The following is a 26,854-nucleotide window of genomic DNA, read 5'->3' as shown; positions in this document are numbered from 1 at the left end:
CTGGTGTTGTCTTGATGGAGTGGTGATGGGGGGGGCCCAGGATTTGGCCCTCATGGACTTAGCCTATCCTGGGCAGCAAGCCACACTGGGGCTACCACAGCTGCTTCTGCCACCCAAAGACTAACTACAAGTGGACCCTCTAAAAGGATCTCACCCGCCGGACCATCAACTCCCAGTTTATCCTCCTCAAACCAATGATACAGGTCCGCAGCTATGCCAGGGGAGGGCCCGGTCTCCCAGGTCACCTGTAGGTACAGCCCCGGCCTCACAATGTTTCTGATCGGGCACGGGGTCGCCCAGCAAGCCAGGGGACTTCTCTTACATCCCAAGCATCAGCAACATCCCGCGTTGTGAGCATTTTTGGGCTCCTCTTAGTCTGGGCCATCTGCGGATATCAGCAGAGGTCCCAATGATGTGGGGGAACCACCAAAGCCACCCCAAAGGCACAGGCAACTCATGTTACCGGCCCTCTCATCCAGCTGTCCCCACAGCCGCTGCATGCCTCGAGCCACGTTAACTCGTTGCCAATGCATTTATCATCCGAGTACACGATTTGTCGTGGCCTGGTACAGCCGCCCCAGTAATTCCTCTCCATCGAGGAGGGTTCACAAAGCAACTTTAGAAAGCGTGGAATCATGTAGTGCCAGGCTTCATTGCAGTCGCGGCTACTCCCGGCAGGCGAAGGGGGGCCCTGCTGCTCACGGGCAGCAATGCCGCCAGCCAATGTTTGTGCAGGTAATAGCGGTGGGGTAGTGGGATGATGTGGGGGGATTTTGAGGGACGATGCCGAGGGAAAATTAATTATTTATTTAATTTTCCCTCTGCATAGTCCCTTGAAATCCCCCCATGTGGCCCCACCGCCCCACCGCTGTTATCTGCACGGCCCGCAGATGAATGCTTCACAATTCAGTGGCCGCCCCCGGGCTATATGGGCCTAGGGCAAGCGCCGGTCTTCCTCTGGTGGAAACGCTGATCCCAATGGTGGCGCCCGCACCACAGGGCCTCAGCATGTGTGGAGCAGCCTGATACCACTACCACTCCGGCACTCTCTACAGGATTGGCCTGCGTCCTGCCAGCCGGCCCGGTTGACCCGTCTACGGGAGGCGCCTCCTGTCAGCAACGCAGGGCCTCAAGTCCAATGTTTGTGCAAGCGGACTGGCCGTGTGCAGAGCCACCAGTATTTACGGGGCTGTGTGCTCCCCCTGCTGCACTTGGAACGGCTCCCTTTGGTGCTGCAGTGACTCACTGCACCTTCGGGTTCTTGGTGATCAGCTGCATGTCCAGTGCCACTCGGTGTGCCCCGCAGACCAGAATGACTGGAGTGTCCAGGGGGCTCCTCAGCCCCCACCCGCAGGGCCCCAGCCGTGCCCCTCTTTGAGGACCAGTCTCTCTCCTGTTGCCGAAGATCATCGATCAGGCCCATGCTGCGATGTCTAGCCCACCGAGTCCAGCCTCAAGGTACCAAGGAGCGCCAGGTGCAGCACCCTCGGGCCGACCCCGCTGATGGGAAGCACAGCATCCTCCTGGCAGGCCCGTCCAAGAATGGCACCCACCAGCAGAGCACATCATCCTGGAGATGCGGCAGCATCTTTGGTATATATCGCACCCCGGAGCCTCCAGATTTGTAGAGGGTTAGTCTAGACAGCAATTGTGGGGAAACTAGGTAGGATTTTTATGGATTATGGATGTGGTGGGCCGGAGCACTCTAGCAGGCATCCGCCAGGTTGGCTCATTCGGCCACGCCTGCTATCATATATCTCATATATTGAATATAAAACACATAGACCACAATTACATAAATCACAAATGTTTTGCCCACCAGGCAATTGTCAATAAAGTACAAGTAGTGCAAATAAGTAAATACTTATGAGGCGCACCCGTCATAAAAAGATCTTCTCTGTGCATATAAATGTAAATCCTGAAATAATAACCACTATCATGTCAGGGCAATATAAGGATTAAAATAACATAAACCACAATATCATGCCACACATCAATGTACATATATCACCAACCATTACGAGGTAACATCCAGTATCATCATAACTTCAGAGAGCACAGAGCTTCTGTGCTTCGAAAACACATAGTATGGCAATCTTCCACAACACATAGGTGACAGGGCCGCTAGCCCACCTACACCACTGAATGCGGTAATAAGAGTACCAACTGTAGGACACATTAGCACCTGCTTGCCTACTACAGTTAATATGGTAAATTGTTTCCGAATTTCCTAAACCAACAAAGTTGGGGCCTCCGTCGAGGTCTCACTCCGTTTAGTGAAAAGCGAGAAAGTGACCCCCGAAGGTGATGGGTGGAGGGTACAAACTATAGATTTATGCGGGGGAGACCTTGCCCAGTCCTCCACATGTCCAACTGAACAAGACAGCTACTTGCAAATGTGCTGAGCAGCTGCCAGTTGCTGGTCTCTCACAGCTTCTCTCCTGCTTTGCAGAACCGCCAACAAGGCTGGTGTGTCAGCCACGCTGTTTTACCCTTTAGCGGCAACCGGATCACCGTCCCCAACACACAAGTCTTTTCTCTGGGCAGCACCCACTCCCCAGACACTTCCTCGGCCAGCAGCTTTGCAGGACTAAAGCGGGACACTGAGCTTAGTCTCCGTCTGCTTCACTACCTTCCGCTTTCATCGATGCCGTGGCGCGGACACACGCACCAGCAGCCAGGGAGGAGGAGAGCACTTCCTTGACAACTAGCTTATCCCTCCCGTGGCTCACAACACATGGGGCCGTGCAGCGCAGTAATGGACGTCCGAAACGCCACCTGTCAGCTGATGGGTGGCGTTTCAGGCGTCCATGTGAAATTGTGAAATATTTTTTAGTTTCTTTGTTTCTTTGTTGGTTCTCACTTTTTTACTATTTCTTCTTATGTCATAAGATTGAATAACACTTGTATTTACTTTTTTGGTTCTTTTGATATTGAATATATTTTTCTTCTATGATCATCTCCCCTGGGACACCTAGGGGAGACCATATGGGTACCTTATATGCTAAATTATTGTAGATAATCAATTTTTAAGTGCCCCTACCACCAATGTTGAGTTTGGGCACAATTTATATTTAAAAGCAGTGCTGCAACACACGGCTGCTTTTAAAATGACCTGAGGCTCTCAGCAGTGCACCCATGCAAGTGTAGAAAGGGCTGCTGGCCTCTAAACTGCCATGCTCTATTTTATACTACTTACAGGGTAGGTCATGACACTTCTAAGTGTACCCTAATATATAGTGTACCCTCATGCATGTGTGTGTTTTCCCTGTGTATTCAGCATAGCACTGGCCCTTGGCCTAGTTAGGCAGAGCCCAGGGACAGTCAGAGTCTGTTACCACCAGTGCCAGTCAGCACAAAATGGGGGTGCACAGGGCACACAGGCAGTGCTTCATTTAAGCCGGTGGTTTCCCATGCCCAGCACCAGCACTTAATTGGTTTCCAGTGCTCAGCACTGGCACTTAATTGTCAACACTGCACTGAGGAAAGTCTGCCACATAGTGGCGCTTCTCATCTAATTTAGAAATGAGCAGAACAACGGTTGTTTATGAATTTAATGTACAATAAAAATAACTACTACCTGTCTCCTCAGCCATTCCTTTAGCTTGGTAGATCTGGAATAATCAGACCTGTCACACGTGCAGGCGAGAGAGATGGTTAGTAGTCATTTTGGTAGTGATGATAGGGGCGATGAATGGTGCAAGCTGCAGGGCCCTGGCACTTATTATTTTACAAATTAAGTGCTGCACACAGGATCACTTCACAACATTTCCCCGCCCCAAAACAAAAGGTGATGGGTTACTAACCTACACTCTGGTAGTCCTCATCAGCTAAGTGGAAAAACCTGGAAAGTACATTCACATTGGCATAGACAACCCCATGTGTGTGTTCTACTGTAAAGTCTATTACCTGTAGGGACATGGACCACCTCAGCTCAGGATTCTCCCCTCTCATCTGCATGAGCCATCTGAGAGGTCCGTGGTCCTCATGTATGTGTTTGTGTGTTCTCACTGTGTTTTCACCATAGCACTGGCCCTGGTTAGGCAGGGCAATCAATCACGTGTTTGTTAAGCGCGACAACTCACCCGCAAGGGTCTCAAGGTACTGGGGGGGTGCAGGTTCCAGTCCATCAAGGAGGGGGTCTGTTAAAGAGCCATGTTTTGAGGTTTCTTGTGAAGATGGGGAGCGATGTTGTGTGTCTGAGGTGGAGCGGTAGGGCGTTCCAGGCTCCGGCCGCGAGGGAAGAGAAGGAGTGGCCTCCCGATCTGGTCTTTCAGGTGTTGAGGCCACGGTGTAGGAGAGCTGGGCTGATCGTAGGGTCCTTTGGGGTGCGTGGAATTTGAGTCGGCTGTTCAGGTATGCTGGCCCGGTGTTGTGGAGGGCTTTGTGTGTGTGGGTGAGAATCTTGAAGGTGATTCTAGTCTTGATGGGGAGCCAGTGGAGTGTGTGCAGGTGGTGGGAGATATGGCAGTGTCTTGGCAGGTTGAGGACCAGTCTTGCGACGGCGTTCTGGATGTTTTGTAGCTTCAGGGTAAGGTTTTTGTTTATTCCAGCGTAGAGTGCATTGCCGTAGTCGAGTCTGCTGGTGACTAGGGCGTGAGTGACGGTCTTGCTGTGCTCTGGGGGGGATCCATTTGAAGGTCTTACATAGGAGGCAGAGGGTGTGGTAGCAGGAGGATGCGACGGAGTTGATCTGGCGGTCCATTTTGAGCTCGGAGTCCAGGATGATTCCAAGGTTACGTGCGTGGTCCGTGAGGGTGGGTTGGCTTCAGAGGGCGGGGGACCACCAGCTGTCGTTCCAGGCATCGGAGTTAGGACCCAAGAGGAGTACTTACGTTTTGTCGGTGTTGAGTTGTAGGCAGTGGCTTTTCATCCATTTGGTGACAGCTTCCATGCCTTCTTGAAAGTTGTGTTTATCTGGGTCTGGTGGCTCAGTGGACTAATGCGTCCACGGCAGGGGCCTTTGTTTGACCTAATGGTCACAGGTTCAAATCCCAGTGGGTCCACTCAGCCTTTCATACAATTGAGGTTGATAAAATGAGTACCATTGAATTGGGTAACAATAAACATCTATTATTCAGCACCAAGATACCTACGGGTGAACGTGCACTTTACAAATACACATATTATGTTAGGGTATGTGTTGGGTTCGTTGGATAGGGAGAGGAAGAGTTGGGTGTCATCTGCATATGACAAAACGTTGAGTCTGTGGGTTCTGACGATGGGGGCCAGCGGAGCCATGTAAACATTGAAGAGCATGGGGCTGAAGGAGGACCCCTGGAGGACTCCGCAGGTGGTTGGTGTAGGGTCCGAGACGAAAGGAGGGAGTCTGACCTTCAGCGTTCTGCCGGAGAGGAAGGAGTTGATCCAGTCAAGGGCCTTGTCCCGGATCCCTGCGTCGTGGAATCTTCATGTTAGGGTGCGGAGGGAGACTGTGTCGAAGGCCGCTAAGAGGTCGATAAGGATGAGGGCTACTGTCTCTCCTCTGTCCAGGAGAGAGAGGATGTCGTCTGTTGCAGCGAGGAGGGTGGTTTATGAGCTGGGGTTTTTTCTGAAGCCGGATTGGGAGGAGTCAAGGATGTTGTGCTATTCGAAGAAGGTGGCAAGTTAGCTGTTGATGGCTTTCTCTATGACTTTCACTGGGAACGGGAGCAGGGAGATGGGTCTGTAGTTTTTGAGGTTGGTGGGGTCCGCCGTGGGCTTCTTCAGGAGGCGGTTGATACCGGCGTGTTTCCAGTCATCGGGGAAGGAGGCATTCGCCAGGGAGCGGTTGATGGTGTGGCGGAGCATGTGTGTGATAGTGTCTGCGACCCTGTTGAAGATGTTGTGGGGGCAGGGGTCCCGGAGTGGATTGACTTCATTGTCTTCAGTGTGTCTTTGGTGGTGAGGGCTGTCCAATTGTGAAATCATTGGCTTCAGAGTGCCGGGGTGGCTGGTGAGGGTTCAGTGTGTTGGTTGTCTTCGTCAAAGTTGTCGTAAATGTTCTTGATTTTGTGGTGTGAGAAGGTGTTGAGTTTGTTGCAGAGGTCTTGTGAGGGAGGAATGTCAGTAGACTCGCTGGTGAGCTGGGCGAACTCCTTAATGATGCTTAAGAGTTCTTTGCTGTTGTGCTTGTGTCTGGAGATTCTGTCTTCGAACACTTTTTTCCTCGTTCCCCTGAGGAGTTGGTGGTAGGCGTTGTTGGCGGCTCTGAAGTTGTTGTGGGCTTCTATGGATTTGGAGTTCCTCCAGGCCTTTTTGAGGCGGTGGCATGTGCGTCTGGACTCTTGAAGTTCGATGGTAAACCATCTGGCTTTCTTGGTGTGTGTGTTGTTCTTCTTCTTGAGGGGGGCTATGGTGTTGGCACTGTCGGAGATCCATCTGTGCAGAGTTCGGGCTGCGGTGTTGGGGTGGTCGTCTTCCACAGTGGTTGGGGTGGAGTTGCGGAGTGAGGAGGTGAGCTGGTCGTCGGTGATTTTGGTCCAGTTTCTTTGTGGGAGCAGGTGCTGGTTTCTGTGAATGGTGGATGTTCTGAAGGTGAAATGGACGCATCCGTGGTCTGTCCATGGGAGTTCGTGGTGTGGCTGAAAGTGATGGAGTTTCCTGTTGTGAATAGGAGGTTGAGGGTGTGTTCTGCTCAGTGCGTGGGTTCGGTCATGATCTGGCGGAGTCCAATGTTGCAGAGGTTGTCCAGGAGGGCTGTGGTGTTGGGGTCTAGTTGGTTGTCAAGGTGGAAGTTGAGGTCTCCCAGCAGTGTGTAGTTTGTGGATGCGATGGCTTGCGGGGAGATAATATCAGTGATGGAGTTGGTGAAAGGTCCACGGGGTCCGGGAGGTCCTCGGAGGGTGGTGGTAGGGCTGGCCTGTATTTTGAAGTGTAGGTGTTCCATCAGGTCTGTTGGCCCATCGGAGAGTGCGCTCAGCCGGAGGGTGGAATTGTTTGACGATGGCGATTCCTCCTCCTGGGCGCATGGGATGGTCCTTCCGGGAGTTCTTGTATCCTTGGGGAATGGCAATGGGCGTGTTGTGCTGGGTCCGTGTTCCTGATGGTGCTGCAAGTGTGTCGGCAACGGTGACAGCTGAAGGGTCTGTGGGTGTCTGCTGGTGATGCTAGCTTGCAGTTGTTGTTGCGGCCTGGATTGAGTGTGTGAAGTGCTGCTGGGTTGTAGCATTGGCGGTGTGGAGGTCCAGGGTTCCTGGCACTGGTCGGGGTCGGGGACAGGCGCAGACAGGCTTGCCAGCAAGGTGCTAGTGGCGAGGCCAAGCAGCAGCCGCCATTAAGTAGGGGTCGTGGTGGGTTGAACAGCTGGGAGGCAGGAGCGGGGAGGGAAACTGGCTCGGGCTGGTCGCGCTGGTGTGAGGGGCCACAGGGGCAGCAGCGGCAGGAAAAACGGGGGAGAAGCAATCAATAGAGAGAAGAGGGGGAAAAAAAAGGGTGAAAAAGCAAAGGAAAAAGGTATAAGGAGTACAAGGATGAGAAGAATAAAGGGTGAAACAGAGCAGAAAGCAGAAGAAAAGTGCTATAGAGAGTGAAAGGGTGAAAAGCTAAAGGGTGAAAATGGAGCAGATGGGGCAGAAGCAGAGCGAGAGAAAGGAGTCAGAGGTCCACCAGGGATGAGGCGCAGGTATAACCTGCGGGTGGAGGAGGGCCTCGAACACCAACACTACGGGAGTGCAGGGCTCAGAGAGGCCTCACTTAATGGTGGAGCTGCGAGGGTGGGAGAGCAGTTTCACTGACAGTGAGTTAGTGGTCTGGGACAGGGACAGTCAGAGTCAGTTAACACCAGTGCCAGTCAGCAAAAAAATGGGGTGCACGTGGCATACAGGATGACTTTGCAATACCAACATTGGAGCACACACATGATCTATGTTCACCCATTGCAACAAAAATCCGAACCAGGGATCCATATATCATTACAGTTGTGTCACTCTGAGCAGGGATCCATATCCATCACTATGAAATGGACATGGATCCCAGACCCACATGCTCAAACCCACGGAAACCCACAAATTATTGACAACCCCACTCTCAGAAGACCTAAACGAACAGAGATTTGTGTCAAGCCTTGGAAGTGATATGTACCTGCGAGAAGACTGGAGGAAATTAACATGTTTTGGGAAAAAATATAAAAAATACATTGAATTTCATGTTCAGCACAATATTACAGCTAGCCAATTAGGGTGAGGGGGGTATAGCATACAGTTGTATAAACCTTGTGATGTGTGGATGTTAAAAATATATGGGCGTGTTTTTTTCTATTCAGCACTGGAGGGATTTCTCTGGCCAAGTGACGGGCAACCCAAATCAGGATTGCGCCTGCATCCGCTTGAAAAAAAAAAGCAAAATGCGCTGCACACAGTTTATTACCTGTGAGCATTCGGAACCCGTTGAAAACCAATACCATCTGGTAGCCCCATGCTCAGGAGATTCAGAAGAACAAACCGTGGAATACGTTCCTGCATAACTGAGACAGGAGGGATTTACCTTGGGGGCGTGGTTTCGGCGCCTTAGAGGATGGCCGCCGCTACGATGAGCTCCGCAGCGATGTGAGACGCCGCAGCTGTTCCAGGGCACTTTCTCCTGCTGTCGGAGCACGGAAATTGCTTCCGACTTCATTGGAAGTACTGCTCCAGTCGTTAAGCTCCAATTCCTGGTATATGGTGAGCGAGAAGACACTTTTTCGACTTCATGACGGTTACGATTTACCCGCGGCCGCCATTTTGTTTTTCATGAAGTAATCTCCTCACATTTGCCGCCCTGTTCCGCAAACAATGCAGACTCCCAATGAAAAATCTCAATAATGAAGACTCGGGGACAACTTATTGGAACACTTATGGGAACGCATTTTCTGCCTTTTCACTACCTTGACTAACTTGTTCTCTCATGCTTGTTGCTGGAGAAGGTCTGAGCTCCTCAGAGGTCAGTCATATGAATCCTCCGCTCTCAGCTGTTGCCTGCTTCTTTTGAATATTACTCCTTTCTGAGTAATAACTTGACATTACAATTGGCGCTTTTTATACCTAAGACCACACTCGTGCATAGGGTGTTCTGCTTTCAGTGACTTCCTACTATTATACCTCTCTCACAAATTTTTTTTGCTGTGGGGTGCTTTTCCTCAACTCAGTCATGGCAACTTCCCGGACTGCCCGTAAGGATACTCTGCAAACCAGTGACACCGCTCTGGAGGACTTTAACCCTTTTAACATCCTGCAAGAGGGAACAGACGATAATTCTGGTGATCCTGTCACTACGAAGGGCTCTTCTTCCTCTATGACTCGGTTAGGTGCCAAACAGGGTTCCAAAATACCATCTTCGGCTTCCTCTACGCCTAGGAAGAGAGGAAAAGCGAATCCGCCCTCTCCCACCAATTCTTCTTCACCTCTCTCATTGGAGCTTATTCTTGAGGAGATTCGTGCTCTCAAACCATATATGGAGGAAACTAACACCCGTCTGTTGAGTTTGGAAGATAACTGGTCCCATACTGTGCAAAGGGTCGACGTTCTGGAGAAACGGGTTGATACTGTTCAAGATCTCGCTGCTCAAGTTCCTCATATTCACAAAGAAGTCGATCACCTTAAACAACAGGTCGAGCAGTTAGAAAATCGCAATAGGCGCAACAATTTGCGCATTTATGGCCTGGCTGAGGGACTTGAAGGTTCTGATCCGTTATCTTATTTTAAATCTTTCCTTCCTACACTTCTTGGTTTTTCAGCATCTCCTCCATTAAATATTCAACGTGCACACCGTTTGGGTCAGAGTTCTCATGCTTCATCTTCCTCAGCAAAGCCTAGAGGAGTCATTCTGTACTTCTTAGAATATACTGATCTTCTTAAGGTTTTGCACGCTGCCAAACAGAAGGGAAAGATCATTTGGAACGGCTCTAACCTCTTTTTTGCCCAAGATTATGCCAAGGTTACGGCTGATCAACGCAAGAAATTTTTGGACATGAGGCCAGTACTTCGCAGCATGAATGCCCGTTATGGCTTGTTCCATCCCTGTCTGTTCAAAGTAACTTACAATAACAAAACAACCAACTATGAGGACCCTGAGGTGCTTCAAAAATTTCTGAACTCATGTAGTGGAGTCTCTATGGACATCTCTAAGCCTTGATCTGAGTTGAATGCCTTAGTTCCAATTGCTCATAGTTTGTTTCTTATTTGCCCTCAACTCTGACTTTTCTTTATGTTTCCCATATGTGTATACGTTGGAGTTATGTTGCTTCCCATGTTAAATATTGTTAATTATTGTGCTTATATTCCCCTTTAACAGGTTGCGGTTTCTGTGTTCCCCTACTTTCTTCGTTTTTTGCGTTCATCCTGGATGATGTCTTGCGTGTGCCCCCCGTCCTGCGATCCCTCATCCGGCGTCTGGCCTCCTTCGTGTGGCTCCACCTACCCCACCATGATTGTTCATTTGTGGTATGTTTTTTCTATTTTTTGTGTGTCATCGCTATTGTTCTTATTCTTGTTCTGTCTCTTTCCTTCCCACTATTTTCGCTCTCTCCCTCTTTTTCTCTTTTCTCCTCTGCTCCATATATATTTTCGGCTTATCTTTTATGCTTCTTATGTAATTCATTTCTTTTCTTTGCTATCTTATGATCGTCTATATGTCTTATTGCTATCTCGCTACAATAATACCTTTTTTCTGTATTTTACTGCATTCTTCACATGTTTTTTGCTTGCATGCATGGCAACTTCTTTAACGAATTGTTTTTGCTAAGTTTATAAAGATTTAAATGTCGTTAAACATTATATCTTGGAATGTTAAAGGTTTGGGTTCTCCTATCAAACGTCAACGAGTTTTGTCACATGTTGCAAATTTAAAAGGAGACATTGTTCTTCTGCAGGAAATCCATATACAGGATACTGAGATAACTAAACTACGGCGAAATTGGGTGGGCCACGTTTTTGCATCTCCGGGCTCAGGAAAACGCAATGGGGTTGCCATTCTTTGCCATAAACGCTTGGATGTTCATCTCATAAAGCAAGACAACGATTCTGATGATAGATGGGTTATGACCTCTTTGCTGATTAATAAGGTTCCTCTCACTATTTTTAATGTTTATGCTCCTACTACACACGATAAACTGTTCTGGCCCCAAATTCTTTCTCTTTTAATGCAATGCACTGACGAATATTTGGTTTTTGGTGGGGATTGTAATATGGTTGTAGACCCCTTTATTGACAGGCATTCTAAATCCAAATTTGTCCCCTCCGCTGCACATTCCCAATTCACTTCCACTATTTCTCAAAGAGCTCTTGTAGACTCTTGGAGACTCTGCCACCCCACACTTCAAGAATATACTTACTACTCACCTGCCCATTCCTCACAATCCCGAATAGACTACCTCTTTATTTCCAAGGCCCTACTTCAACACACTTCCCGGGCGGACATAGGATCTATATTGATTTCTGATCATGCCCCCGTTTCCTTGAGTTTGGATCTACTCCCTCCCACTAAAGGGTCTAGAGGATTAATAATTCCCTTTTACTGGATCCTAAATTCACACCAGCCTTTCTCGAGTTTGCCTCCTTATTTTTCGAGGAGAATGAATCTCCTCAACTATCTCCTCAGCTTATATGGGACTCCTTCAAAGCTGCCTCTAGGGACTTCATCATATCCTTTGTTGCACAGAAACGTCGCGCAGCCTTTCTTTCATCTCAATCACTCAACTTACAAATTAAAAAGTTAGAACACCTTTATTACATGTCAAATAGCCAATCTATTCTAAAAGAACTCATTAACGCTAAGCTTTCTTTTAACAAAGTGTCTACTGACTCTGCAAATCTGTACTTGCTTAAATCTAGTGCTAAATATTACACTGCACAAAACAAATCCGGCAATCTCCTGGCTAAGTACCTCAAGGTTAAAAAAGAACGTACCAAAATTGAATCTATCTCATCGTCATCAAATACTGTGCTTCATAGGGACGAGGACATTCTCTTGGAATTTTCCAATTTCTACAAAACATTATACACCCCAGAGTCTCCACCCCTTCTCTTGATCAATATTTAGCCTCCATTTCTCCTCCTCCTTCTTCTTTCTCAATTTAGTAGTCCTAAGTTTAGACTTAGGACTACTAAATTGAGAAAAATTCTAATTTTAAGACTTTCGGTATTCACAGAAGGCATTTAGGAGTCCTAAAGTTAGGAGTCCTAACTATACTACTACTAAACTGAGAAAAATCCTAATTTTAAGTCTTTCGGTATTCACAGAAGGCATTTAGGAGTCCTAAAGTTAGGAGTCCTAAACTTAGGACTACTTAATTGAGAAAAATCCTAATTTTAAGACTTTCGGAATTCACAGAAGGCATTTAGGAGTCCTAAAGTTAGGAGTCCTAACTATACTACTACTAAATTGAGAAAAATCCTAATTTTAAGACTTTCGGTATTCACAGAAGGCATTTAGGAGTCCTAAAGTTAGGACTCCTAACTTCTGTGAATACCGAAATGAGTAAGTGCCTTCTGTGAATACCAAAATGAGTAAGTGCCTTCTGTGAATACCAAAATGGTAGTAAGTTTAGGATTTTGTCTTAAGTTAGTTCTGTGAATCGGGCCCTTCGTCTTTCCCATTACTCAGAGGAGTCAGACAGGGTTGTCCTCTTTCTCCGCTATTATTTATCCTTACCCTAGAACCCTTCTTATCTAAAATCCGGATGAACAAGAACATCACTGGTTTTCCATATGGTGATCAGCAATTAAAAATCTCAGCTTATGCCGATGATATTCTTTTATTTATTTCTAACCCCCAATCTTCTTTACCGGCCTTCCTCTCAGAAGTCTCTAATTTCTCCTCGGTCTCAGGGTACAAATTGAATGTAGACAAATGCGAAATTCTTCCATTAAATAAGTATTGTTTCCATGCTGACTTTGTATCTTCCTCCTTTCACTGGAGCCCTGCGAAGATTAAATATTTAGGCCTATGGTTCACTCCATCTATTAAAGATACTGTAGCGCTCAATCTTAAAAATCTTCTATCAACTTTATCCGACTCTACAACGCGATGGCACCCCTTGTTTTTATCCTGGTGGGGTAGATTGGACTCTATAAAAATGATGTTGGTTCCTATAATTTTATTTTTATTGTCCAATCTTCCTGTTAACATTCCCAAATCCTGGTACAAAAAAATATATACTATTCTCTCACAATTTCTGTGGCAAAAGAAAAAGTCTAGGATGTCTTTTTCCAAACTCAAACAACCTAAACACTTGGGTGGTGTTAATTTTCCCGACTTTGCATCTTATCATACCTCCTTCTTCCTGAAGAATTCCTCTGCAGTACTATCACAGAATGCAACAGATTTGCTGTCCTTGCCTTTGTGGGTAGAAATTGAATCTCATTTCATTACCCCTTTCTCATTTGATGAATTTCTGTCTTTATCTAACACTCCCCAAAAATTTTTTCTCCCCATTCTTATGCATGCGCGTAAAATATTTCATCCTATTATGCTAGATGGTTTAGATGTCCGAAATAGTTTCTTACGTTCTCCGATTTGGTATAACAATCATATTAAGATTAAAAACCGGACTATTTTCTGGAAGGATTGGTTCAATCTTGGTCTTAAGTGGACTCATCAGCTTTTTCTAGGTGATACCTGTATACCCTTCTCTACACTACAATCGTGTTATTCCCTCCCTCCTTCGTATCACCCTAAATATATATTACTGACCCTAGCTGCTCAAAGTTCTTACGATAAACTTATGACTTCTTCTGTGCAGACCTCCCCCTCTCCAGTTCCAATCTCATTCTTAACAGGGAACACTTCAGCTTCTCAAATTTATAACAAATTAAGATCCACTGGTCAGTCCCGTAATAAATCGGCAGTTGAGTCTAGTTGGGAGTCTGATTTATCTACATCCTTTTCCACTTCAACCTGGGATAAAATTTGGATTAAACTTCGGAAATCTTCTAGGGCAGCAAATACCACACAAACACTGTTCTTTTTATATAACAGACTCTTACTCACTCCTGCTAAACTACATCAAATTAATCATCTATCTCCCTCTACCTGTTGGTCATGCCCGGCCCCGGTTGCAGACCTTATGCACATGCTATTTACTTGCCCAGTTATTCATCAATTTTGGTCTAGGGTTTGGCAACAAATTAATAAAATATTTCATACGCAAATCCCATTTTCTTTTGTCCATATTTTTCTCGGTAGTGTTGCGGAGGTTTGGTCCTCTTCCACCTCCCTTAATATCCTCATTATTGATTTACTTATTGCTGTTGCCTTTCAACAAATTACCAAATCATGGAAAAATGCCTCAAATGTTTCTTTTCAGGCCTGGTGGTATGGAGTTTGTTATAACCATCGATTAGATAGAGCCTATGTTCACCCGATTACATTAGCCATTAAACGTGACTTACTGTGGCTGCCTGTGACTAACTTCCTAAATGTGTCTGCTCAATCGTTGCCATCGCATACCCCAGTTATAGAAGAAGTTTCCAAGCCTCCATAGATTATAATCAGTTTAATATGTTTGTATTTTGTGCTTTATTCTCAATATATAATTAAGTTTGTAGTAGTGAGATCAACATGATATTTGTGTTGTATATTAGACCAATGTTTTCAGTGATATAAGCATATGATATTTCTATTTGTTTACTTTTCCTCCTCTCTCTCTTTCTTTCTCCTTCCTACCTCCTTTTTCTTCTCTCCTTTTCTTACTTTTTCTTTCCTTATTGTACGCAATATTTTTTCTACTTTGTACCATTGATTTATACTGTATTGTATTATTGCTCTATCTTATGTTTATTTCCAATAAACTTTTCTTTAAACTGAAAAAAAAGGAGGGATTTACCTTGTTTTACGAAAATAATTGTTAACAATCTGACAAATGTGGCTCGTATGAGTACAAAAAGAGATATATGTGCTAGAAAAACCTAATGCTGTTTTTTTTTTTTAAACTCCCACACAGAGGTGAGCAAACACAATGACAGTGAAAGGGAAAATTATGGAATTCGTTAAGTGTCTCAAAATGATACATTGTGGGATTTTGCATAATGTTTTTTTTTTACCAAAGTGCACATATCAACAGAAGATGTGCGAGATATCAACAGAAGTCTGCTTTTCACAGAAAATGTCTTTCTGTGACACATTTTATATTCGAACCAGTCTTCCACGGTGTCCCGTACGATTTATTTAAGCAAGGTGTGAGCAAATAAAGCGATGAGAGAGACCTGTAACTCACGTTTCTCTATACAAGTGTAATTTCACAAAATATTCCATGTATCGCAAAATTCAAGAAGACACAATTATGCGAGGTCATCCAGCTTTACTTATCAATCAACTGCTAAAGCCTGGGTCTCATAACCCTGGCTGTATGATTGACAAGCAACCATCAAAAAACAAGAAAATTACCACCAGGACAATCCCATGTCAATTACCGCACTTCTTCAAATACTTTCACATAATGTGTGTTTCATCTCGTTGTGACGCCCCTTGAGATCATGACCTGACCGCTCGGTGGAAAAAGCAATTTTACAAAAACCCGCAGAGAGGTTTACATTCAGATATTTCCTCTTAGCCTGTGCTTCGATGATGACGCCTCTCATTGCCGCTGGCTTGCATTCAGATGTTTTTCCCTGTCCGATCAGTCTTGGATAGGTTTTGCCAGCTCTACTGGTGTTTTTGCCCCTCTCTCTCTATACTGCAAAAATGTCTTCGCTCTGTCCACTATATTTTTTGCCAGACTCCAGTTCTAAGTCTGTATCTCAGTTTTGCGTCCCCTTTCTCTGAGTTTTTAACTTCGCACACTTTGAACCACTAGGGTTTATCGCACATAAAAAGAAAGGAAAAATCGAAAAGGAAAAGTAAGTCAATGTGAGGGTGTGTATTGCACTCACGAACACAAATCCTCTCAGCTTCTGTATAAATGTGGTTTATCCCTGCTGGCATCACTGCTAAAAATAAATAGAAAAGGCACAAGGCTTGTGCATCCTTCATGTTAAATGAGAACTAGTGTGCGGCTCCACCTATTCATCTCGATAAACTGGGGCTTTCTTAGGAGTGAACACTGGCGTTGAGGCTGTCTGCCTCACACAGCTCTGCCTCGATGACCTGCAGTCGCCTTCTTCAGTGGGAGGCCTGCCAAGTTGCTATTCTCACCCCAGGCTGCCCTCATGCTGCTGCCTGCACTCCCTAGACAGTACACTTCCTTACTCTGTGACTCTGTAAACTAGATCTCTGTCCATCTGCTGAAGAGCTGAGCTTTGTGGCCTGGAAGATGCCTACTTCCCACTGTGCTCCACCTGCTGTGTACCAGCAGCAGTGGCGTAGCAAGGGCGGGTGGGGGGTTCGGTCTGCCCCGGGCAGCATGTGTTTTGGGGTGGTGCCCCCTCTTACCTGTGGCCGTCACAGCAAATGCAGGGATAGCCAGCATCACCCCCACTCCAACCTGTGTCCGTCACTAGGGATTGCCAGCCTCCCCCGCTCTTACCTGCTGCCGTCACAGGGCAGCAAACGCAGGGGCCTCCAGGGCATCCAAAGGCCTAGCTGCGCCACTGGCCAGCAATACTTCAATCATCAACTGAACACCATATGTAAGACACCTATGTGCATCTCCCTGACCTCCCTGCTGATAAGGCTATTTTGAATGTGCTGTGTACCTCACTTGAAACTCTTTACTACATGCAGCTGCTCAATGATGAGTGTTCCCTCGTCCCGATGAGCGTGCTGCTGCCTGTTCACACGCGGAGCCTCTCATTTTTAGGTCTCGCCTAGGTAGCGATTGCGCTGTCTCTTCGAGACATTCTGTATTCAGGATGTGGGCATAAAGCTCCGCCCATTTTCCGCCCATCTTTTTAATTGCCTCCTGCCCCTGTCCTTTGTAATGGGTGACTTTTTATTGGTCAATAGGCTTACTAGTCCCACCTTTATCAGCTCCACACAGAGTACAACCTAATCCAAAACTAATGTAATAATTATTTTGTCTCATTTCAAAGCTACTAATCATATATATCGACATAGCTATTTGAATGTACTCATAGTACAGTCTTGAATGCAATGCATTATGGGTAGCGTGGATTTACCATATCTTCTGTAGGGTGTGACCAAAAGAGGTCCCCTTTTATCCACAAATGGTACTGCACTCTGCAACATGGCTAGGTAAAAACTGTGCCATTTATAATGCTAATAACTCCAACTTTGTAGACATGCAGTGCTGGTGCCTTGCTCACTAGGGACCTCTAGGAGCAGCTTGCGGTAGTGCTCCTAGACATGCAGTGCTGGTGCCCTGCTCACTAGGGACCTCTAGGAGCAGTTTGTGGTACTGCACTGAGACATACAATGCTGGTTCCTGGCTCACTACGCAAGCATTTGCAATGCACTAGGTCTTGCATTACTGAAAGTATGAGCTATTGGTGTTGCATTATTATTTGCAATGCCAATACCTCAAACTATCAATAATTCGAGACCTATTGCATTGCAAATGCTTGTTTGTTCTGGCCTAGAGACAACTGTTGCAGGGCACAGCACGAGACGGAGCCTGATTTACTGGTTGATTTTGTTATTCTTCGATATACATGGACAACACACAGCAATTCCTGTTGACTGCACCAAACCGCACCACAACTGACAAGATATGGAACACTCTCCTGGAACGATGACACCATGGTTCTAAACCAGAATACAACACCATCTTCCACCTTAACAAAACACAATAAAGGAAAAATAAACATAAAGAATCCTTGCGCAAAAAATAAAAATAAAAAGCAAAAGTGAATCACATCAGCAACAAATAACAATAAAGATGCAGGATATCAGTAAAACAATAATAGTTACTGCATATATAATATCAATATTTTCCTAGAACATTAACACTTATTAAACTGGAACATGTTTCCATTTAACATTAGCAATAAAACAAACAATAAAATAAATTATAAATAAACTAGAACATGTTTCGATACAACATCAGTAATAAAATAAAGCTATAAGTATAATACCCCACCATACCTAAATAATTAATTCAAAATGTAATCTTGTAAATATTTGGGGCAACTTGTGTTTCTTCTGCCTCTCCTGCTAGTGGACACAAAGTGGGTATTAGTATCCATACTTCCACCTTGAATGTCACCAGAAGAATCCCTGGAAGGGACAACATGCGCATTGGTATCCACACGTTTACCTTGAATGACATTAGAGTCAAGTCGTCAATTTTGTTGTATGGTTAATAAAAAACTTTACAGACAGTAAAAAAGCATTTAAATGTGCAAAATTCAAGTAAAACCATATAATAAAAACATTGGTGGGAGACGACTAAGGAAAATCAAATAGGTCTTGCTTTCCTAGTGGATGGGAAACACGTAGAACATGTGGCAGGATAGACCTTTATAGGTAGGATTAAGCAATGGGCTTACGGCGCTAGACACAAGAACCAGACCCAAATGGTAAAAAGTGGACAGAGTGAACTGGTCTTGTTGAAAATAATTAAAAGCAGTAAACCATACCCAAAATAAGACCAGCTATACACATAAGAATTTCAAACAGTGTGCAAATTTGGCATGGCTCGGGCCTAGGAGTGGAGCAGTCGAGATAGGGATAAAAGTATTTTGCTCGAAGGCTGGCCTGGTGTAATCCATACGGTACAGTTTGGAGTGAATCTGCACAAGGAGTGTCAGCACAGGGTGCATAGAAGGAAACCAACTTATGCAAAATGGTTATGAGCTAGGTGCAAATTTCACAGAGCAAAGGAATGGATATAAAGAGTCGACTGGAATGGAGAGAAGAAATTCTCATGTTCAGTGACTGGCCTGGTGCAGTCCAGACTGTCAATTTTGTAGCAAATCCAATGAGTATAGTAAGCACAGGGGGCAATGAATGCTGCATTTAAGAATGTGTTGCCGCAGCACTAGTGCCGACGACTGAAGCCAAGGAATTTCAAACAGTGTGCAAATTACAAGGCGCAGCCTAAGTATAGAGCGGACAAAGTATTAATCAAATAATTCATTTGCTTAAATGCTGGCCAGGTGCACATCAGACAGTTCATTTTGAAACAGTTCTATGAAGAGAGTGACAGCATAGAGTGCAAAAAAGGGACGCCGACTTTGCGCAAGGGAGTTATAAGCTATGAACAAATTTCACAGAGCTAGGGCCTGGATATAAAACAGTCAACTAGTATTGAGAGCGAGAGTACTTTAATTCAATGGTTGGCCTGGCGTAGGCCGGAAAGTGCGTGTTGGAGCATATCAATTGAGGATGGTAAACACAGGGGCCTATGAGTGCAGCATTTAAGAAGACTAGTGCCGATGACTGAATCCAATGTAATCACTGCCATCCACAGAAATGTAACAATTTTAATGTTTCTGTCTGAATTTAGTGCATTGAGGCTGACAACTATAGCCTGCCAGCTGGTAAGCACTCCTACCCTGCTGAAGTTGGCACGGAGAAGGTTTCTCCTTTGCTGTAGTAATTGGGGGCAATGCATAGAGCATGAATAATTTTTTTTTTCCTTGTCCGCATAGGGGGCAGCTTGTGTGATGAGAGGCAGAGCAGCGCCAGGATGAAAGGTGAGCAAGAACATTAGAGTCCCCACCTCCATGAGTATGTGACCCTCACCTGGTAACTTGCTTCTCTGCTGACCACCCACTCCACACTCATTCTCAAGCCACCAATCTTCCACAACACTTGTGCTATCAATAGGCACCCCTTCAGTAGGTATCCCAACACCTCCATCACCTATCATTTTGATCAACGCAGCATTCCTTTTATTCCACCACTTCCCATTCTCTACTAGTATTGCATGCCTAGATAGCCACACCACTTGCGCAGCTGGGAAGAACTTTGAACCGCTTCTTTTCTGATTATGTGGCCTTTAACTTTTACCAAATCACCCACCTTAAACTGTACTCTGTTCAATGCATCATACCTCTCCTTACTTTACCTCTGGATCTACTTGGTGGTAAGCATGCTCTCAGATCTTTTGTGAAGCATACCTTGGCACCTCCCACTTGGGCTGACATCTCTTGAATCTAGGGTTGGGGAAAACAGTCCACCAAGATATTTTTATTCAAAGAACTGAGGTCAACACAGAGCCTCATGTCCCCATTCTTTTTCTTTTCCACAACAATAGATGGGATCCACTGGAAGTAATCAACGTGTTCTAGGAACATTTTCAAGCACAAGTTGTTCAAGTGCTCCTTCAATTGACTCCTTAAACTCAATGGAACATTCCTGACTTTGTGCACTACCTGTACTGTATTTTCCTACAGCATGAATTCATGCCTAAATCCCTTGATCAAATCAGTCTTCAAACAGCGACTTGTGGGTGTCTCATAAATTGTCCACAGACTGTGAAGAAGAGAGAGGAGCGACAAAAGAAATGGAACATCCCGTGCTAGACCTCAAAACTATACCAAACGCCCACTGATCCTTCCAACCCAGGATTCTGTATCCTTTCCTGGCTGCATATACTTTCATGGTAATATCCCTGTCTTGGAATGCGACTGTTTTGGGAAAGTAATCCATTGGGTTAATACTGTGCCCCCCAAATGCCACTGTATAGATTCCAGAGGTGATAATCGGACTGTTATCCATTCTGACCAGAATAAATAACTGGTAATAGGAGAACCATAGTCCACGGTAACTCCCACTTTTACTTTCCCAATGCCAATATCACAAACCAGGTCATGACCTTTGGGAAAGCTTTGATTTGTCTCAACCAATTTGACAGGCAGCACCACTCGGCTATCCAGATTTTCCACTTCTTCACTGTGACTTCTTGGGGTTTACTCATCCCCGATGAATGACATTTTCTGGACATTTCTGCACACCTCTGCAAAAGGTCCTACCCTTTTGCATTTCAAACATGTTTTTCCAATAGCAGGGCAACTCTGTGAAGCATATCTGAAGCAGGTATTTGAACTAGTAGATTTTTTCCCTCCTTTTCTGTTGTCTTTTACTATGCTTGTGTTCAGATTAGGTTTTCAAAATGCCGCATTTAACTCCTCGATATTCATATGGTCCTTGCCTTTGTTTAATTCCTTAGTGGCCATCACCGACTTTTCTATCCCCCTGGCTATTTCTAAGGTTTCGTGAAGATTGGGATTATGACAACACAATAACTTTTCCTGATTATGTCTTTCATGGGAATTGACTACAATCTGGTCTCTAAAAAAAGGATCTAAACTGCACTCAAATACGCATGTTGAAGCCAGGATTCTTAGTTCTTCTAAGAAACCATTCATGACCTCATGTTGCAACTGTTTCCTTGTAAAAAATCTGTTGAGTTCTACAATTATACTAGTGTCAACCTGAAGTGGTTGCGAAGCCTGTCAATGGCTTCCATGCAGGCATCCAATTCCACATCAGGTAGTTGAATAGCTGGAGGCAAATTTTCCAAAATACGTTATCCTTATGCGCCCATACAGCTATTAAGCAATGCTAGTTTCCTTTTAGGGTTAAACTTGTCTTCATCAATAGCTATTAAGTAACTATCAAAATGTTTGTACCAATGTCTTTACTTAAATTTTTGTATTCCTTGCTCAACAAGAAAGGGTATGGGAATGTTTGCCTTTTGCATGATTATGCACACGTATTGTTCTTTTTTACTGGTAGTCCAGGTAAATGGCGAGACACATAATTCCAGATAATATGTAGCTGTAAACCTGCTTAAAAGATCTATCCTTCACTTGGGTGCCTATTTATTTGCATGGGTATGTTAAAGTGACAAAGTTGAGAGCATACATTGGAAGACAATGAACAGTCTGAAACGATGAGATGATCTAATCAGCAGTGTAACAACACAAGTCAATCAAAATGCTGGTCCATTAACTAATCAGCTATGTGCTTGCATTTGAGCCCTTAACCAATCAGCAACGAGTTTCCTGGCAACAATGTGAGTACTGCTGCAATTTCACTTTAATAAAGATTACTAAATTGTCTTAGATCGTTTAACAAACTTCAGAACAAAGGAGAAGGCTTCCTGCTGTGCAAATTGCCTTTGTCACAGTAAGCATTTATTTCAGGCACCCAGCTAAAATAATTGCTTTCACAACAAAATGCCAGTCTGAGCCAATCAAGGTTTTCTTTACATGCAGCAGGGTTCCCAGCTGGTAAATAATTGTTTTTAACAAGATGTCGGTTGGAGCCTGGCAATGCGTACCGTAAATAAGATCGCCTTATAGTTGGCTATGTGACAGTCTGGGAAGTTTAATTAACTTTCTTCGCCTGCTCCCAGCTCAGATAATTGCTTCCTGATCTGACTGCCTTCACCTGATGTCGGTCGGAGTTAATTTAAGAGCGAGTGTCGAGTTGCGCTCCCTTGGCCGATCCTTGTGCTTACATGTGCTGCCTCACAATTGTACCATAACCGTTGGGCCCCTTAACTGCAGTTTGCTACCCTGGGTGCTCTAAAATTTGGCCATTAACTTTTAAAACCTGTGAGAAAGTCATCCTTTTTGCCCTGATTACCTCTAATTTTTGACTGATACTGGTGGTTACTGACTCGGATTGTGCTTTGGGCTCTTCTAACCATACCCAGAGCCAGTGCTCTGTTTAAGGTAATTAGGTGTAATTACAATTGGCATGTCAACCTACCTGTAAGTCCCTAGTATATGGAAGGGCATGTAGGTTTAGAGGCCCAGTAGATTGAATGCACTTAAGTGTGCACCACTGTGGTACCTGCTGTCAATTTAAAAGCCAGCCCTGCCTGCAGGCTGCTTTTAAAATAAAGTTATATGCAAATGTAAATTTGGAATTACTGGTACTTCAAAAGTCTTAAACAACCTATTTTTATTTAACCTATTTTTTATGTATAAGTCACCCCTAAGGTCTCTGCTGGGTGCCCCTAGGGTAGGATGCCTCGTAACTATAAGCAGAACAATTATAAAATATGTTTTATATGCCCAGATGAGGGAAAAACTGCCAATTTCTTATTTCCCCATTGATTAATAAAGTATAACTACTAAGAGAAAGGAGCTAAAAATATACTTCAAACTATCATAACAATATTTAGAATAGATCCAACATCTTGCCACTGTTAGATTTATTATAACTATTATAATATTGAAAAAGTCAACGCCAATATGAATAACGTTGTATTCATGTATAAAAACTAAATTGCATCTTTATTGATGATTTCGCCCCTTGTGAACCCCCCGTCTCAGAAATACGTAGTGAGGCAGGAGCTGAGACCCAGGCCTGAGGTCACTGAGTGACAGATCACAGGTGGGGTGGCACGTAGCCAGCAGACAAATGCACAAACAGGAAATCACAGATCAATCCCCCAGATAGGCGCAGTGACACCACAGTGGTCCAAGGAGATTGGCTCCATGGCCGAAGGAGTGCATGTGTTCCCAAAACACCAGTCAGATGCCACATAAAGTTAGGAACACTTAGCCAATCAGGACACAACAAACACAGTACACACAGTGATCACATGCTCCCCATGCCGGACATTTGGACAAGTTACTCACAGGATGCATTGTGTCCACGCAACGTCGAGGCGCAACTGGATTCCTCATTCAATACATTCATTTATTGCTCCAAAGACAGAGGTTCACATTCCTTACAAATAGAGGATCACCAGAACTATTTTATTGTATCCAACTGTGAATCAAGACAGTCCTCAGACCCTTTGCCTGTGATTGTGCTCCCAGACACATTTTTTAATTAAACAAACTGTTCCTGTTTAGCCAAATACCTCGTCGCTTTTATTTTCAAGGTGTTTCATGTTCAAGCAACACTATCACAGAAAATAAGTTATATAACTTTATTTTTGGTAGGCCAAAATCCAGCCTTCGAGCAGCCCTGCTCTGATTGGTCAACCACTGCCAGGCTTAGCCAAGCTGTCTTACTGATGTGTGAAGTGGCCTGACTAGAGACAAAGGATTTTCTGTAGGAGGAGAACTGCAAGCTGCAGAGCAAAAGGCAGGATGAGGTGGAGTATCCAAACTGTTCTTCAAATAGGGCAGCACAGGCTCACCCCCACATTTTGCACTCCCAGTCAGACAGGAGTCCCTGTAATTAGATTAGCAGAGGGGCTGGAAGGGGAGTGTTGAGGAAACGAAGCCACGCCAGTTGAATGGCTTAGCCAGATCTAAACCTCCAGGAAAGAGTTCTCCATTTTGGATTTTGGAAGAATAGTGCTTTCTGGGTCAAGAATATGCCACACTTTGGAGGAAGTGGTCATACCTGAGGGTGGCACCCTGCGCCCCACTGGTCAGGGGTTCTCCTCTGCTTGTAACCCAGGAACTGCAAATAAGTATGGGCGTGTTGCCCAGCAACTTACATCCTTACCTTAAACAACAAGGAGAAGAAGGACTGCCATGCTGGAACTCTGATCTGCACCCCAAAGATTGCACTCTGAAGGGCTGCAAAATCTGGAACTACAGCCCTCAGGGCTTTGCCTGGCTTCACAAGGATTAAGGCGGGGACTCCCTGAAAGTAACAGATTAAAAGAGCTCCACCTGAATCATCTTTACCAAGGAAGACCCATCTGAAATGCGTCCAATGAACTTTTAAGGAGTTGGCCAAGAAACGTAGTCCCAATATCACAAGGACCATCTCAATCCTTAGATTGGTGTTTTGGACTCCTTGAATCCTCAAGAGGAACTTCAGGAAGAAGTTCCAGAAGTTTGGAGTAACTTTGGTAAAAAGCACCATCAGAGGATGACCCGCCAGCGAGAGTAAAGCTGCCAACATGGAACTGTGACCAGGCTTGGATTTGAGATTCGTCCCGCTGAAATCTCCAGAGTTCAAGACTTCCAGGATTTCACAGAGACCTCGTGCTAAACCAAGCTGCCACCATCTACTCGAAACCAAAACCTGACGAGGAGCCACGCTCGACGTCAAGGGAAAAAGCTCAAGAAAAACGACTATGTGTGAAAATAAAAAGTTAATGGGGCCTCCGGCTTAGTGTATCCGATCGAGGCTCCTTTGTGCTCAGCCTCAAACTTTGACTTTGTCCCGATCAAGTGCAACCAGATGTCCAAAGCTGGAGCTTTTGGTTTATAGGCACTAGAAAGTGCTCATTCTAAAAATTCACATCTCCGGTTCCCTACATTAGATTTTTCTCGTTTTGGTGTCATGTTAAAGATAAAAAGATTTCCAATGTTTTATAAATTTGAGTTGTATTTTTATTGAGAGTTGTGTCTTACTAATTTAAAGGATTGTTGTTTTTAAATGCTTTACACACTTGTCTCCTGAGTTAAGCATGCCTGCTTGTTGCCAGCTACTAAGGGATGATCCAGGGAATCATTTATTGAGACCTTGACTGGACCTTATATTGTGATTGTGGCCTTATTACAAGTGGTAGGTACCTACCTAAATCTATAATAAACCACATTCCAACATTGGTGTTCAACACTGAGGATAGTACCTGTGTTTAAACTACACCATAGAGTATTGAAGTGAAGCTCATTAAAAATCCAGTAAATTGACCTGGAGCAAAATAGATTTTAGAATTTTTGAATTTGGACTAAACTGTTTTCATTCATTTCTAACTTGTTCTATGTCTGATTTGCACTTTGCGACCCAAAACTAGGGAGACCAACGAGCTTGATCTGGCTAACCTGTCTAAATTCACAGGAGCTGAGCCTAGGGCACAGTGCAGGTCCAGGGGGCTACCTAATTTTAAACATGATTAGGAAGGAAGAACTGATGAGGTCTCTTAATGCCTGGAAAAAGACAACTCCAGGGAGTGAAGGGGAGGGGAGAATGACCCCTCTGACAACCTCCAGGTGGAGGTTGATGGCAACATGTCCATAACTTCCAGTACTGGGTTCATATTTCCAGCTAAGGGAGGGAGAGAACACTCCCACACCGAGGAGGAACCAGAGCCAGAGCTATAGAGAAGGAGAAGCAGGAACTAGCCAAGAAGAAGTGGACAAAGATAAGAGAAGAGAAGAAATGGTGGCAGCGATAATGAGGAATATGCTGAGATGACCAAGGGTGGTGGGTTTGATCCCAGGCTTCCCATGGGAATAGTTCACATGTATGTAGAGGGGGACGCCATTGAAAAATAACTGACTGCATTTGAAAGGGCCCTTAAGATGAGAGGGGTCCACTATAAATATTGGATACACTCCTGTGAGAGTTGGTACCAATAGCTGGGAGGGATAGGCTCCTGAACCTAGAGGGATATGAGGCAGAATCCTACCCACACATGAGGGGATATATAAACGTGCATTTATATGTCTACACCTTTAATATACTGCACCCTGGCTCCTGGGCTTAGGATGTCTATGTTAGAGGTGACTGACATATATTATAGAAAGTGCTTTGAACTTGCAAACTCATGGTGAGAGTTAGGTCCAGTTAGAGCAGTTTGCACTGTGCCTGCAGCCTCCAATTGCAGGCCTGCTGTCATCTGTTTACTTGGGTCCATCAGGGTGGCACAAATAGCACTTCAGGCCCTGGTTACCCCTTTAACACCCACACCCTTGGTACACTTGGTACCACTTTACTAGGGACTTATAATGGGGGGTTAAAGTCCTTGCCAATTGGGAGTACCAATTTGCTACATCATGTTTAGGGAGAGGCCACTGGCACTGGGACCTGGGCAGAAGGCTCTAGTGCACCATCAGAGTCATAAACCAGCATCTAGCTCTTGATGCAAGATATTAATTATTGCATCCATGTCTTTTCAAAGTCACTAATAAGACTAGGGCTCATGATGATCCTCTCACACTTCAGCAATTCCTAAAGGGCCGTTGACATGAAGCTTTAGAAACATCAAGATTGGATGTTCCTTGAACTTTTGATGTCTCCAATTGGAGATCATATTTTGTTGATAAAATACTTTTTATTATATTAAAATTTTCCATTCATATCTTGACTCATTTCTTCACACATATTCTCTTTCTTACCGGTATATGTTTTATATTTCTACTAGTTCGCCTGTTATATAAATCTGTATCAAATTCAACATCCAGAC

The 26,854-nt window shown here is 44.7% G+C and overlaps 1 long non-coding RNA gene across 1 annotated transcript in view; it reads left to right on the top strand.

The window, feature by feature from the left end:
- The window catches only part of LOC146816668 (uncharacterized), a 65,772-nt gene extending 44,166 nt beyond the window's left edge, over positions 1-21,606 (top strand). The window contains exons 2-4 of the long non-coding RNA XR_014962932.1: positions 10,249-10,397; positions 19,443-19,487; positions 20,051-21,606. This is a non-coding gene — a long non-coding RNA (uncharacterized LOC146816668). The remainder of the gene's footprint in view (positions 1-10,248; positions 10,398-19,442; positions 19,488-20,050) is intronic.
- The last annotated feature ends 5,248 nt before the right edge of the window (positions 21,607-26,854 follow it).

Source organism: Triturus cristatus, chromosome 6 (genome assembly GCF_964204655.1).
Source record: "Triturus cristatus chromosome 6, aTriCri1.1, whole genome shotgun sequence".
Classification (NCBI taxonomy): domain Eukaryota; kingdom Metazoa; phylum Chordata; class Amphibia; order Caudata; family Salamandridae; genus Triturus; species Triturus cristatus.
Note: the sequence above shows the minus strand (reverse complement) of the source record. Positions and strands in the feature narration are given on the sequence as shown.